This window comes from Pelobates fuscus, chromosome 9 (assembly GCF_036172605.1).
Source record: "Pelobates fuscus isolate aPelFus1 chromosome 9, aPelFus1.pri, whole genome shotgun sequence".
NCBI classification, from domain to species: domain Eukaryota; kingdom Metazoa; phylum Chordata; class Amphibia; order Anura; family Pelobatidae; genus Pelobates; species Pelobates fuscus.
The window spans coordinates 39,463,451-39,479,655 of NC_086325.1; positions in this window are offsets into that span (position 1 = coordinate 39,463,451).

Genomic DNA, 16,205 nt, shown 5'->3' on the forward strand with positions numbered 1-16,205 from the left:
TCTTCTTTTCTTCCTGTCTCCTTTAGTTTTCTTTAAAACCATAAGACAAAGTAGGGACTCTTTGTCTTATGGGATTCCTCCGCTTGACCAGCTCTGACCAGCGGAGGAGCAAAGTGTGCTTCATTTCCGCTGGTCAGAGCAATTTTCCCATGATCCCTAGCTTTCCTCCCTGTTCCCACAATGCTTCCTGTCAGTATTGCCAAACGTCCTGTCACTTAGACAGAACGCCGGCAAAACTGCCGAATTGCATCCTAACAGAATTCTCCATTGGTGTTAGGATGCAATTCGGTACTTTGTTTGTATCGGAATTTCATTCTAATGAATGAAACTCCGATCCTATTCATTGCCGCGGCTGCATCTTGCAGCCGCTTAGTAGATAACTCCCTAATTCCCACGGTATCAGGGAGCTATCTACTAAAAGGCTGAAAGACCTAAATTGGTCTTTCAGCCAACTTTACTAATACTAAGTAAAGATTACTTAGTATTAGTAAATAATATGCCCCTACTCGCTATACCGCGAGTAGGGGCATGTCTAGTAAGCAGTGAGCAGCCTGTGGCTGCTCACTGTAAAAAAAAAAAAAAAAAAAAAAAAAAACAATAAACACCCCCCCTCCCCTGCGCGTGGGTTAAAGATGGGGGGGGGGGACCTACTGTCCCCCCCCCCCAGCCCCCACCCCTGCGCGGTGGGTGGGGGCCCTAATAAAACAATAAGGGGGGGGACCTACTGTCCTCCCCCCCGGCCCCCACCCCTGCGCGGTGGGTGGGGGCCCTAATAAAACAATAAGGGGGGGGGACCTACTGTCCTCCCCCCCGGCCCCCACCCCCGAGCGGTGGGTGGGGGCCCTAATAAAACAATAAGGGGGGGGACCTACTGTCCTCCCCCCCGGCCCCCACCCCTGCGCGGTGGGTGGGGGCCCTAATAAAAACAATAAGGGGGGGGGGACCTACTGTCCTCCCCCCCGGCCCCCACCCCTGAGCGGTGGGTGGGGGCCCTAATAAAACAATAAGGGGGGGACCTATTGTCCTCCCCCCCCCTGGCCCCACCCCTGCGCGGTGGGTGGGGGCCCTAATAAAAACAATAAGGGGGGGGGACCTACTGTCCTCCCCCCCGGCCCCCACCCCTGAGCGGTGGGTGGGGGCCCTAATAAAACAATAAGGGGGGGGACCTACTGTCCTCCCCCCCTAGCCCCCACCCCTGCGCGGTGGGTGGGGGTCCTAAATGAACCCCCCCCCATCAAGGTGACTAGGGGTCCCAAGCCCCTAGTCACCCCCCACCCAAAACATTCTATCCCCTACCTACCCCCCTCACCCTAAAAATAGTGAGGGGGGAATAAAATAACTAACCTGTAAAAAAAAAAAAAATTAAACTTGCCATTTGACGTCTTCTCTTTTCTAAATTCTTCTTACTTCAGCCCCCCAAAAGGCCAAATAAAAATCCATAAACCCGTCGCACTTTAAAAAAAAAAAAAAAAAACGAGCGCAAACAAAAATTAATCCATCTTCACCCATGGAGGGCACGCCGCGTACTGAGCTCCGCAGGGCGGGTCAAGGCTTATAAAGCCTTGCCCCGCCCTGCAATTAGGCTTAGAACACAATGATTGGTTGGTTTAAGCCAATCAGAGTGCTCTGTGTCATTTTACACAGCGTGGGAAAATTCAAAAGAACTTTCCCACGCTGTGTAAAATGACAGATCACTGTGATTGGATGGTTTTCAAGCCATCCAATCACAGTGCTCTGTGTCATTTTACAAGCGTGGGAAAATTCCAAAGAACTTTCCCACGCTTGTAAAATGACACAGAGCACTGTGATTGGATGGATTTCAAACCATCCAATCACAGTGCTCTGTGTCATTTTACACAGCGTGGGAAAGTTCAATTTTCCCACGCTGTGTAAAATGACACAGAGCACTGTGATTGGATGGCTTGAAATCCATCCAATCACACTGCTCTGTGTCATTTTACAAGCGTGGGAAAGTTCTTTGGAATTTTCCCACGCTTGTAAAATGACACAGAGCACTGTGATTGGATGGCTTGAAAACCATCCAATCACAGTGATCTGTCATTTTACACAGCGTGGGAAAGTTCTTTTGAATTTTCCCACGCTGTGTAAAATGACACAGAGCACTCTGATTGGTTTAAACCAACCAATCATTGTGTTCTAAGCCTAATTGTAGGGCGGGGCAAGGCTTTATAAGCCTTGACCCGCCCTGCGGAGCTCAGTACGCGGCGTGCCCTCCATGGGTGAAGATGGATTAATTTTTGTTTGCGCTCGGTTTTTTTTTGTTTTTTTTTTAAAGTGCGACGGGTTTATGGATTTTTATTTGGCCTTTTGGGGGGCTGAAGTAAGAAGAATTTAGAAAAAAGAAGACGTCAAATGGTAAGTTTAATTATTTTTTTTTTTACAGGTTAGTTATTTTATTCCCCCCTCACTATTTTTAGGGTGAGGGGGGTAGGTAGGGGATAGAATGTTTTGGGTGGGGGGTGACTAGGGGCTTGGGACCCCTAGTCACCTTGATGGAGGGGGGGGGTTCATTTAGGGCCCCCACCGACCGCGCAAGGGTGGGGGCCAGGGGGGGAGGACAGTAGGTCCCCCCCCCCTTATTGTTTTATTAGGGCCCCCACCCACCGCGCAGGGGTGGGGGCCAGGGGGGGAGGACAGTAGGTCCCCCCCCCTTATTGTTTTATTAGGGCCCCCACCCACCGCTCAGGGGTGGGGGCCAGGGGGGGGAGGACAGTAGGTCCCCCCCCCTTATTGTTTTATTAGGGCCCCCACCCACCGCTCAGGGGTGGGGGCCGGGGGGGAGGACAGTAGGTCCCCCCCCTTATTGTTTTATTAGGGCCCCCACCCACCGCGCAGGGGTGGGGGCCAGGGGGGGAGGACAATAGGTCCCCCCCCCCTTATTGTTTTATTAGGGCCCCCACCCACCGCGCAGGGGTGGGGGCCAGGGGGGGAGGACAATAGGTCCCCCCCCTTATTGTTTTTATTAGGGCCCCCACCCACCGCTCAGGGGTGGGGGCCGGGGGGGAGGACAGAAGGTCCCCCCCCCTTATTGTTTTATTAGGGCCCCCACCCACCGCGCAGGGGTGGGGGCCGGGGGGGGGGACAGTAGGTCCCTCCTTATTACCATTTTTTTTTTTTTTTTTACAGTGAGCAGCCACAGGCTGCTCACTGTTTAGTGGACATGCCCCTACTCGCGGTATAGCGAGTAGGGGTATTGGGGAGATTTTAATCTCCCTTGTCCTATTATGGGGGTCATATTGACCCCCATAGAGTGAGGGGGGACATGGGGGGCTTAGGAAGTGGCGAGGAGCACTGCTCCCTGCCGCTTCTATAGTTACATATTACAAGGAGGGAGCTGCACGCCGGTAGCTCCCTCCTTGTAATAAACTGAACGAACAAACTAACACTGATACACAGTGTTAGTTTGTTCGTCTGATTTTTTCTATTCATTCATTCGTCTGTCTGATGAATGAATGAATAGATGAAATTCCCGTTCGCATGTCCAGGTGTTTCACTGGGCATGTGCGGGAATCTCACAGTCTGTGTAGTGTGGGTAGATGACGTGTCCCACAGGGACTTCACCTACCCACACAAAGATGGCGGCGCCCTGAATAAAGATCGGGGCAGAAGATAAAGAATTAAAAAGAGGTAATGTGGGGGGCATAGGGGCATTTGGGGGTGACTAGGGGGTCGATTGGATGTAGTGGAGGCGGGAGGGGGGTTAAAAAAAAAACGGGATTCGGCATGACAGTGCCGCTTTAAAAGAACAGTACACTATTTTGCCAACTAGTGTAAAATAGTGAGGAGTGTGTAGTGCTAGGTTGAATAAACACTTACCCCTAAGGGTTACAGAATGTTATAGTACAAAAAATCCCTATAGGGGAACAAAATAAACAGAATATGGTGCAATAAGATAGTGAATGAATGGTGTAAATAATTACAATCAGAGTCCACTCACATGATACAGAGCCTCTTAAGGACCGGCTCTGATCTCTTCCACTTTTGTGTACTTAAAGGTGACACACATCTTTGCCGTCCATATCAGGTGAAAACCTCAATATAGGGAACAAAAAATGGAAGAAAACAGGGAAGCAGAGCTGACCCTGGTGTTGAAATCCTCAATAGAATATTGTAAGAAAGAAATAAAATTGGCTTCTCACCTTATGAGACTTGTTCAGAAATTAACATTTATTATATTCAAAATAAAGAATAAAAACTGATTAAAAATATCTATACAAACAAGTTCAAATGTCCAAAAGTGTCCGAGACGCGTTTCACTGATCTTGCTCAGCTTTCTCAATCGGTGGTGTCCATGCTGCCGGTCTTTGTTTATATTTCCTAAATGGGAGGGGTTATAACGCGACGTCCGTGTTACATTCAATCACGGATGTCGTCGTGTGTGGGCATCGGCTAGGTGTGCTCTCTCACCCCCAGTGACGTCATCGCGCACTATGTGTCGTGCGCGTGATGTCACTTCCGGGTTTCGTATCGCCCTCAGTGCCTTCACTCTTCCCACAGTCTCCACGTAGTCCGTTTCTTTTTAATCCCTCCTCACTTCCTGATAGGTGTAAATCCATTTGGTGAGGATACCTTTATAATTCCTTCCACCATTATAGGTCAGGGCAAAGTGCTGGAAAGAAGGGGGTTTCTGTCCATGTAAAATTCATTGTTCATAAATTGAAGAATAATCCTGAAGAATTATGCTCAAAAGGGCATATTAACAAACATAAAACTTAAATATTAGGATAATACTAAAAATTGCATAAGTAAACTCGCATTCCCCTGTACATCCTCTGTGAAAAACTGCTATTCTGTGATCATCTAGGATTGCTCTTAAAGGAGCGGTGTATAATATGTCTATAATGACAATTCAGTATACAAATTTTTCCATATATCTCAATGTAATGTATATTATATATTCTATAATATTCAATAAAACCAGATAGTAATATAAAAAATTATCAGAAAATTAATAATAAGATGGGAAGTATATATAAAAAATCTATAAAAATATACTATATTTAATAAAAAGTTTAAATACATAAAACATTAATTTATAAAAAATGACACAACTCAAAATCGTCATTAAGTCCATTTGGTTGCATGGTGTTAAGGTTAAAAATCCATTGCATCTCTGTTTGTCCTATGCATTTCATCAGGTCCCCTCCTCTCCAATTCATAGTAACTTTTTGGATTCCTATAAAATTCATTAAGTGGGGATCACAATTGTGTTTTTCTATAAAGTGCAATGAGACACTATGTTTTTCAAAACCTTTTTTGATGTTTCTCGTGTGTTCTTGGATCCTTACATTCAGTGTCCTAATTGTTCTACCTATATAAGCCAATCCACAAGGGCAGGTAATCATATAAATAACTTTAGTGGAGTGGCATGTGATCATTTGTTTAATCTTGAACTGTTTTGTTTTATCTCCTAAATGGTTAAGTTATTTTATATGTCGCTTAATAGATAAGAAAAAAGAACACTAAGAGTTAAATGCAACTTGTGTAAAATGTCTAGGAAAAAAATGCATAGAAATGTAAATGAGATTCAATTAAATATGTTAAAGTATTTGAATATAATAGACTCTAGCTCCTTTCAAGAACCAATTACATTAAATATCAGAATATAGCAAAAGGAACACTCTAATGTTGTGAATAAATATGTTTAAAATAGCAAAGTGTCTGTGTGCATGTTTTGATTATTGGGCCCCCAATTTTACGAAAAAACTTAAAATTCAAATTATCTTTAATCCGTCATCCCAGTCTTGGTACTGCAGCTGCTCCACCCACTATAAAATCATTGACTGTCAGGATCGGGACAGGGATCCAACACGCAGAGTACAAAGAGTGGAAAGGTATGTATACCGGGCCTTAGAATGGCCGGACTAACGTACCGAGAGTAAAGAATAGTCAGAGACAAGCCGAGGTCGAGGGAACGAGAAGACAGATAAGCGAGAGACAAGCCGGGTCAAGGGATAACAGAGAAGCAGGGTAGTACAACGAGCCGAGTCAAAACCAATAGAGCAAACTAGAATACCAGAGCACTGAGTGACTAGACAAGCTAGAACCACGACAGGGCAATGAGCTGAAGTAAGGAGTAAGCTTAAATACCCTGGCTCTGGATGGAAATCACGCCTCTGACAAGTACCGATTGGATATCGGACACTTGAGTGACAGATTGCTCGTGCTAGCGTCATGACGTCACGTATTGAGCGTCCTGCTAGAAAAGGACGTGGATTCCTCGCGGCCGGTGTTTAAGTGACTGGATGAACCGCGAGGAACGGAGGAAACAGCTCGCCTGGACGGATACACCACCAAGTCTCTACCTCCCTTAGAGGTAGAGGCCTCAGGTACCCTGACAGTACCCCCCCTCTCAGATACGCCCACCGGGCGGAATGAACCGGGGCGAGATGGGAAGCGGAGGTGAAATGCTCTGCGAAGGCGAGAAGCATGGACGTCCTCCTGAGGTACCCAACTCCTCTCCTCAGGACCATATCCCCTCCAGTTGACCAGATATTGCAATTTTCCCCTTGAAATTCTGGAGTCAATGATGGAGCTGACCTCGTACTCCTCCCGACCCTCCACCTGAACAGGACGAGGCGAGGGGACCTTAGAGGAGAATTTGTTGCAAATGAGGGGTTTCAACAAGGAGACATGAAAAGAGTTAGGAATGCGTAAGGCAGGTGGCAGAGCAAGGCGATACGCAACCGGATTGATACGAGTGAGAACCCTGTAAGGGCCTATGTAGCGAGGAGCAAATTTCATGGACGGAACTTTTAGGCGAATATTCTTAGTACTCAACCATACCCTATCCCCAGGAACAAAAACAGGAGCCGCTCTTCTATGTTTGTCAGCGTGTTTCTTGAACAGCGAGGAACTATGTAATAGAATTTGTCGAGTCTGATCCCATAATTTCTTCAGGTTGGCGACATGATCATCAACCGACGGTATCCCCTGAGAAGAGGAAACCGAAGGAAAAATCGAAGGATGAAAGCCATAGTTCATGAAGAAAGGGCTAGAGCGAGTTGAATCGCAAACAAGGTTATTGTGTGCGAACTCCGCCCAAGGAATCAGACCGACCCAATCGTCCTGGTGTTCGGAAACAAAGCAACGCAGATACTGTTCGATCTTTTGATTAGTACGTTCAGCAGCTCCGTTAGACTGAGGGTGATAGGCAGAGGAAAAGTTCAATTTGATGCCCATTTGAGAACAAAAGGATCTCCAGAAACGTGAGACAAATTGAGAACCTCTATCAGAAACAATCTCTGAAGGAATCCCATGTAGGCGAAAAACTTCTCTCGCAAAAATCTCCGCCAATTCAGGAGAAGTCGGAAGTTTAGGTAATGGCACGAAATGGGCCATCTTAGTAAATCTATCCACCACCGTGAGAATAACAGTCTGTCTTTTGGAAGCAGGCAAATCAACGATAAAGTCTATGGACAAACAGGACCAAGGTTTCTCAGGAATGTCCAAGGGGTGTAACAGGCCACATGGGGATGCATGAGGTAGTTTAGTCTTGGCACAAGTCTCACAAGCTGCGACGAACTCCTCAATATCTTTTCGAAGTGAAGGCCACCAGAAATCCTTGGATATCAGAGAGTATGTCTTGCGAATACCAGGATGACCAGCTATTTTACTTTCATGAAAACATTGTAAGAGCTCCAGTTGAAGTTCAGGAGGAACAAAGTTTCTTCCCTCAGGAGTGTTTCCGGGAGCTAGATGTTGTGACTTCAAGATCTGGTCAAGTAGCGGAGAATGAATTTTGAGACTGGTATTAGCAATAATATTGCATTTGGGTACAATGGAAGACAAAAGTGGTTCAACTGAAGCAGAGGGTTCATATTGGCGAGATAGCGCATCGGCTTTAGAATTCTTTGACCCAGGTCTGTAAGTCAGAACGTAATTGAAATGGGTAAGAAACAACGACCAACGAGCCTGCCTGGAGGACAGACGCTTGGCCTCTCCGATATAGGACAAGTTTTTGTGATCTGTCAGGATGGTAACAGGATGTAATGTACCTTCCAATAAATGTCTCCATTCTTTCAAAGCCTTGATAACCGCTAGTAATTCTCTGTCACCAATGTCATACCTGCTTTCAGTACCGGTCAATTTTTTAGAGAAAAATCCACATGGATGTAATGGTTTATCAACACCCAACCTTTGAGATAGAACAGCACCTAGACCAGTCTCTGATGCGTCTACCTCGAGCAAAAAAGGCAGAGAAGTGTCAGGGTGAACTAAAATTGGAGCGGAAGCGAAAAGCTCCTTGAGAGTCTTGAACGCAAGGAGAGCTTCAGTAGTCCAATTCTTAGTGTCAGCCCCCTGTTTGGTCATGTTAGTGATAGGTGCAATAATGGAAGAATAGCCCTTAATAAAGCGCCTATAATAATTGGAAAAACCAATAAATCTCTGTATGGCTTTAAGACCTGTGGGTAAAGGCCACTCTAGAATGGATTGGAGCTTATCCGGATCCATCTTAAATCCCTCCCCAGAGATCACATAGCCGAGAAAGGTTACCTGGGTTTGATCAAAGCTACATTTCTCCAACTTGCAGTACAAGCCATGCTGGAGAAGCTTGTGCAAAACCCTCCTGACTTGCTTGTGATGAATCTCAATGTCACTAGAATGAATGAGTATATCATCTAGGTATACAATGACGCACTCTTGCTGAAATTCCCTAAGAACCTCATTTATCAGATCTTGGAATACCGCTGGCGCATTGCATAACCCAAAAGGCATAACAGTATATTCATAGTGACCATATCGAGTATTGAATGCCGTCATCCACTCATGTCCCTGCTGGATTCTCACCAAGTTATATGCCCCTCTGAGGTCTAACTTGGTGAAAATTGTGGAGCCCTTCAAACGATCGAAGAGTTCGGTGATCAAGGGAATCGGGTAGGCATTTTTAATGGTTATCTTATTCAAGCCTCGATAATCAATACAAGGTCTCAAAGAACCATCTTTCTTTTTAACAAAAAAAAATCCAGCCCCGGCAGGGGAGGAGGACCTCCTGATGAATCCCTTGTCTAAATTCTCGTGAATATATTCCTCTAGGACTGAGTTCTCCTTTATAGATAATGGGTATACATGACCTCTGGGAGGCATGGTACCAGGGAGTAGGTTAATTTTGCAATCAAAGGACCTGTGTGGGGGTAAGGTATCGGCTTTCTTTTTGTCAAATACTGCCTTTAAATCTAGATACTGAGGCGGAATTTGTGTCTCTGTAGGATTGTCAGAGGTATTCGATGTATTGGTTAATCCAAGAGGTAAGACCTTCCGCAAGCATTTTTCTTGACAATTCTCTCCCCACGAAACTATCTCCCCTGATTCCCAATTAATAATAGGGTTGTGTCTCCTCAGCCAGGAGTACCCCAGGACTATGGGAATAGACGGAGAAGAAATGAGCATTAAGGATATATCCTCTTTATGCAGGATGCCAACAGTCAAGTTAATCGGTATGGTCTCATGGAAAATAACAGGCTCAAGTAACGGTCTACCATCGATGGCCTCGACAGCCAGAGGTGTCTCTTTTAACTGGGATGGAATAGCATGCTTGGCAGCAAAACCCTGATCTATAAAGCTCTCAGCAGCTCCAGAATCGATTAGTGCCATAGTCTTAACTACTCCCTTCTCCCACTTTAAAGAAACGGGTAACACAAGCCTGAGCTCCTTGTAGTTGTGAATAGAGGACAAAGTAGAAACACCCAAGGCCTGTCCTCTAGAGGAACTTAGGTGCGAGCGTTTCCCGAACGATTGGGACAATTTAGGCGTAAATGACCCCTGACTCCACAATACATACATAAACCCTCCCTTCTCCTGTACTGTCTCTCCCTTTCAGTGAGATGAGTACTGCCTATCTGCATAGGTTCAGGAATACGTAAGTCTTCGAACTCAGAGATTTGAAAGGTAGGCGCTAGTTTAAAGGAGGGTCTACGGGTCCTATCTCGAGTGTTCTGCCTCTCTCTTAAGCGTTCATCAATACGAGATATAAAAGAAATTAAATCCTCCAAATTTTCAGGGAGTTCTCTAGTAGCGACCTCGTCAAGAATTACATCTGATAACCCATTCAGAAACACATCTATATAAGCCTGTTCGTTCCACTTAACTTCTGCCGCCAAGGATCTGAACTCTAGTGCATAATCCACAAGTGTTCGATTGTCCTGTTTAAGGCGCAACATTAATCTAGCTGCATTGACCTTTCTGCCAGGAGGGTCAAAAGTTCTTCTAAACGCAGCTACAAAGGCATTATAATTATAGACTAGTGGATTATCATTCTCCCATAAAGGATTGGCCCATCTCAAAGCTTTTTCAATGAGCAGAGTAATAATAAATCCAACCTTTGCTCTATCTGTAGGATAAGAGCGGGGTTGTAATTCGAAATGGATGCTAATCTGGTTTAGAAAGCCACGACACTTCTCCGGTGACCCGCCATAACGTACTGGTGGGGTAATACGGGAAGAAGCACCTACAGTGGCTACCTCTAGACCTGAGACTGCAGGAGAGATAGAAGGAGTACGTGTCTCCTCAGGTGGATTACTAGCACGAGACAAAAGTGCCTGTAGTGCCAAAGCCATCTGATCCATCCTATGTTCCATGGCGTCAAACCTGGGATCCGAAGAACCAAGCTGACTGTTTGTACCTGCAGGATCCATTGGCCCTGTCGTAATGTCAGGATCGGGACAGGGATCCAACACGCAGAGTACAAAGAGTGGAAAGGTATGTATACCGGGCCTTAGAATGGCCGGACTAACGTACCGAGAGTAAAGAATAGTCAGAGACAAGCCGAGGTCGAGGGAACGAGAAGACAGATAAGCGAGAGACAAGCCGGGTCAAGGGATAACAGAGAAGCAGGGTAGTACAACGAGCCGAGTCAAAACCAATAGAGCAAACTAGAATACCAGAGCACTGAGTGACTAGACAAGCTAGAACCACGACAGGGCAATGAGCTGAAGTAAGGAGTAAGCTTAAATACCCTGGCTCTGGATGGAAATCACGCCTCTGACAAGTACCGATTGGATATCGGACACTTGAGTGACAGATTGCTCGTGCTAGCGTCATGACGTCACGTATTGAGCGTCCTGCTAGAAAAGGACGTGGATTCCTCGCGGCCGGTGTTTAAGTGACTGGATGAACCGCGAGGAACGGAGGAAACAGCTCGCCTGGACGGATACACCACCAAGTCTCTACCTCCCTTAGAGGTAGAGGCCTCAGGTACCCTGACATTGACACGATCTTAGGAAAATCAAGGGCTTCCCTATGTGGTAATTGCTATGCTTTGGCAATTGGATGTTTCTCATTAAAAAGCACCGAGTTCCATACTTCTCTCTGAGGCATTACAGTATTCACAGCATTAAGTAACTGAAAGTCATTAAAGGACCACTATATGCACCCAGACCACTTCAGCTTAATGAAGTGGTCTGGGTGCCAGGTCCATCTAGGATTAACCCTGCCTGCTGTAAACATAGCAGTTTCAGAGAAACTGCTATGTTTACAATAGGGCTAATCCAGCTTCTAGTGGCTGTCTCATTGACAGCCGCTAGAGGAGCTTCCGCGCTTCTCACTGTGATTTTCACAGTGAGAAGACGCCAGCGTCCATAGGAAAGCATTGAGAATACTTTAATATGGACTGGCTGAATGCGCGCGCCTCTCTTGCATGCGCATTCAGCCGATGACGTCCAAAGGAGGAGGAGAGTCCCCAGTGCCGAGGGAGCCCGGTGCTGGCGAAAGGGGAGTGTTTAACCCCCTTCCTCCCCCTTCAGACCAGCGGTAGTGGGACCCTGAGGGTGGGGGCACCCTCAGGGCACTATAGTGCCAGGAAAATGAGCTTGTTTTCCTGGCACTATAGTGGTCCTTTAATGAAGTAATGCCTTTAGTGGCTGTCTGATTGATAGCCCCTACAGGCATCCTAGGTGACAAATGTAAATATTGGAATTTATCACAAATGACAATGCTTACATTTATCAGAGTACGGGGAAAGGAAATTTGCACCAAAACTACTTTATTCAAGAGATTCAGGGGTTTATTTAATTGCAAATTAAATTATTACGTAAAAACTCAAAGATGGTGTAATTTTTTGGGCTTGCATTAAGAGGCTTTATCGAATGCATTGAACAATTACTGGGCGGAATGAGATTCTGCATAGAAAACTATGGAATTGCGATAAAACTCACAATGATACTGCCAGCAATAGGAGTTTTTGTGCCTTAAGTTGAACGTTTTACATGAAAAGTTTTACTGGATGATGTGCTGGCTCTAATGCAGATTTAAACACATTTTGCATCTAGTAATGCAGGCGTTAAGGCCTTAGTCATTCATAAGGACCTCAGCTTCCACAAAATACATTTGACCCCTTCATCGCTGTTTCTAATCAGTGGCCAAAGTCGGTGTTATCTTGGTCTTATCACTGGCAATAAAAATTTACCATTTATGTGGTTGGCCCCACGTAACTCTTGTTCGAAAGGATATGTATTCACTTTTTTCAGAGCCACGAGGGGCTCCTAATGACTGGCTCCTCCCCATCCACCTCCCTGGCTGACATCATCAGAACTGATGATTAAACCCTCTCCTTTAAGAATTGCTATTATCTACCGCCCCCCCCCCCCCCCCCCCAGTCATCCTAGGCTATTCATTGAGCATTTTCTTCCTGGCTTCCCACTCCCTCTCATCTAGCAATCCTTCCCTTATACTTGGGGATTTCAATATCCCAATCAACAATCCCAACTGCACTGATGCCTCTCGTCTGCTCTCTGTAACCTCCTGCTTTGGCCTCATGCAATGGTCCAATTTAGCAACCCATGCAGCGGGAAACACTCTTGATCTCGCCTTCACCAATCTCTGTACTGCCTCTAATCTCTCCAATATTCCTTTTCCTCTGACAACCATCTGCTGACTTTTGACATCGGCATACCCAAGACCCAATTAACACCACCGTCTGAACATAAATCTCTCAGAAACCTCCAATGTCTTGACCTAGAGCATTTCTCCACTAATCTCCAAACTCTCCATATACCTATCTCAAACCTCACCTGTCCTAGCTCTGCAACCTCATTCTACTCCATCCATACTCTGTCTTCTTATCTTTCTCTACCTCTCACTAAAATTCTCAATCTCTCTCTGTCCTCTGGCATATTTCCATCGCCCTTCAAACATGTAACTGTTACCCCAATTCTAAAGAAGCCTAACCTTGACCCTAACTCCCCATCCAACTACCGTCCTATTTCTCTACTGCCTTTTGCGTCCAAGATCCTTGAAAGAGTTGTTTATGCGAAATTGACAGACATTTCTTAAGTCCAGCTCTCTGCTAGACCCGCTTCAGTCCGGTTTCCGCGCTAAGCACTCTGTGGAAACTGAACTGACCAAAGTATCCAAGGATCTACTCACTGCAAAATCTCGTGGTCACTACACTATCCTAATTCTCCTTGACCTTTCTATGGCTTTTGACACTGTTGATAATCAACAGCTTCTTCTCATCCTTCGCAATATCGGTCTACAAGATATTGCTTTCTCCTGGTGCTCCTCCTACCTCTCCCAGCACTCTTTCAATTGCTTCCAATATTATTTCTATGTGGATGACACGCAAATCTATCAGTCCTCTCCTGATCTCTACCTGTCCCTCTTGACTAGTGTCTATGATTGCCTCTCTCATATTTTTAACTGGATGGCTGCCCACTTCCTTGACCCCTTAAGGACCAAACTTCTGGAATAAAAGGGAATCATGACATGTCACTTGCTTTCAAATCTCTACATAATGCTGTTTCCACCTATCTATCCTCCCTATTACACAAGTATGTCCTGTCTAGGCCCTTACGCTCTGCTGAAGACTTATGTTTATCTTCTGTCCGTACTCCCACCTCTGATGCTCGCCTTCAAGACTTCTCAAGGGCTGCACCGTTGCTGTGGATCTCACTTCCCTCCTCCGTTAGATGCTCACCCAGTCTTCACTCCTTCAAAAGTCTTCTTCATAAAAGTGTGTCAATTAAACTGTTAATAGCTCCCGACTGATTCCTCTCTTGCACTTGTCATTAGTCTAATACTATCCTTACCTTTTGTGTCACTTTACCCCACTCCCTCTAGCATGTAAGCTCACTGAGCAGGACCCTCAACCCCTCTGTTGCTGTGTGTCCAACTTGGCTGGTTACAACTACATGTTTGTTCGTCCACCCACAAGTGCTGCAGAAGTTGTTGGCGCTATATAAATAATAACATAATAACATAAATAATAACATAATAATTGATTATTTCAGCCAATCACAATGCTTTTCCATAGACTGTGCAGCAGTGCCACAGGAAGCACCTCTAGTAGCCACCTGAGGAGTGGCTACTAGTGGTGTTCCTAGGCTGTAATGTAAACACTGCCATTTCTCTGAAAAGGCCTGCAGTGACTGACTATACTCACCAGAACAACTACAATAAGCTGTAGTTGTTCTGGGACTATAGTGTCCCTTTAAAGAAGAACTGTAATTGTAGAGATTTTTTGGTTGTGCCAACACATTTTTTTTAAAGTTGTCACTAGCTGTCAAGGCATGGCATGTACATTAAAATAAACCATGCAATGTCGAAGGTGCTTCAAATGTGCCTTTTATGGTCACACATTCCAGGACTTTGGAGATTTTTATACTTGCTTTTAATACAATAAAGGAAATAAGTTCAGCAGCAAAATGTGTGTTTTTGAAGAACCGGCATAATGTGTATTCATTAATTTTCTCTGTTGGTGTCTTTCCATCTCTGCAAAATTTAGGAACATTGGAGTTACATATTATCTACATAATCCTTTAAGATATTGTTAAAGTTTTAGGGAGCTATTGCTGTTTAGCTTGTTCCATGACGAATTGCAAAGATGATGGTAGGAGCCGCACTCAACCCCAGCAGCCACCCGATGCTCCGGAGCAGGACCAGCCATCCCACAATAACAAGGCAACAAAGGAATTCCCCAGGCACTCAAAGTGTTAAAGCCCCAGACAGTTTTAATGAAACAAAAAAGAAGAGCAACGTTTCAAGCTTGAAAAAGACCTCTTAGGAGGTCGAAACGTTGCTCTTCTTTTTTGTTTCATTAAAACAGTCTGCGGATTTAACACTTTGAGCACCTGGGGAATTCCTTTGTTGCCTGTTCCATGACCTCCCTATACATCAAAAAGATAGCACATTTTATAGATAAACAAATAAACTAAACATAATACTTTGGAAAATAGTATATATATTCAGTTTGCTTTTAAATAGTTAAAAAATATATAAAAACTTTCACTGTCTTTCTGCCCATCGAACTTTGAAAATCTCTGCAAAATTAGCACCTCGGGGTACACGTTTTATGAAAGAAGAACTGCTGCAAAGTAAAATATTTCTGAAATGTAACTCTTTGGTTAGCTTCCAAACCTGTGCAGAATTGTTTCTGTAGTATGTATGAACCCACCAGGTATACTGAATAACTGGACGCAGGCTTTAATTTTCCTGGTTGGTTCCTGGTATCAGCCTGTGCTATGAGTTTCTGAAACTGATATAAAATGCATTTGAAAAATTGTAAGTTAAAACATATATTTTCTTGAATATTGACATAACATACGGCTTGCTTGTTATGAGGATTTACTATCTCATTAAAGATAAAGAAAATGCTGCAAACGCTGAATATTTAACCCCATTCTGTCTCATTGAAAAATAATACATATATAGAAGAATCTACAAACACAAACTGATACAGAATTTTTTTTTTTTTTGTAAAGTAGATTTATCTACAAATGTATGATGTTTAATTGGCTAAAAGTGTTTTTATTTTAAATATAAGATTGATATTCAACCAACCTATGTTGTCAGCATTGCCTGCAAGATATATACTTATATATAAATAAAAATAAATGTTATGAATATAAAAAATTTTTTTTTCATGATTTATGGCAATTATTTAGTGATGATGGTGTATTTGGAGGTTGAGACTATAAAAGCACTACCACTATTGCACTTTGATAAAAATATATAAACCTTTTGAATAATATTATAAAAAGACGACTAATAATCTGTGCATCAAAATGCTTAGCTTAGGGGGCAGGGCCTGGCAGCCAACTGAGGCAGACGTGTGTTGCAGGGGCTCCTAGACAAAACCTGAAATTATACGGAATGCAGGGGTATTTCACCCCGACAAACTTGCCTAATTTACCTGCCTGTATTGTGCCAACAGTCCGACCGAGTCTTGAAGAAAAATACCAAGCACACAT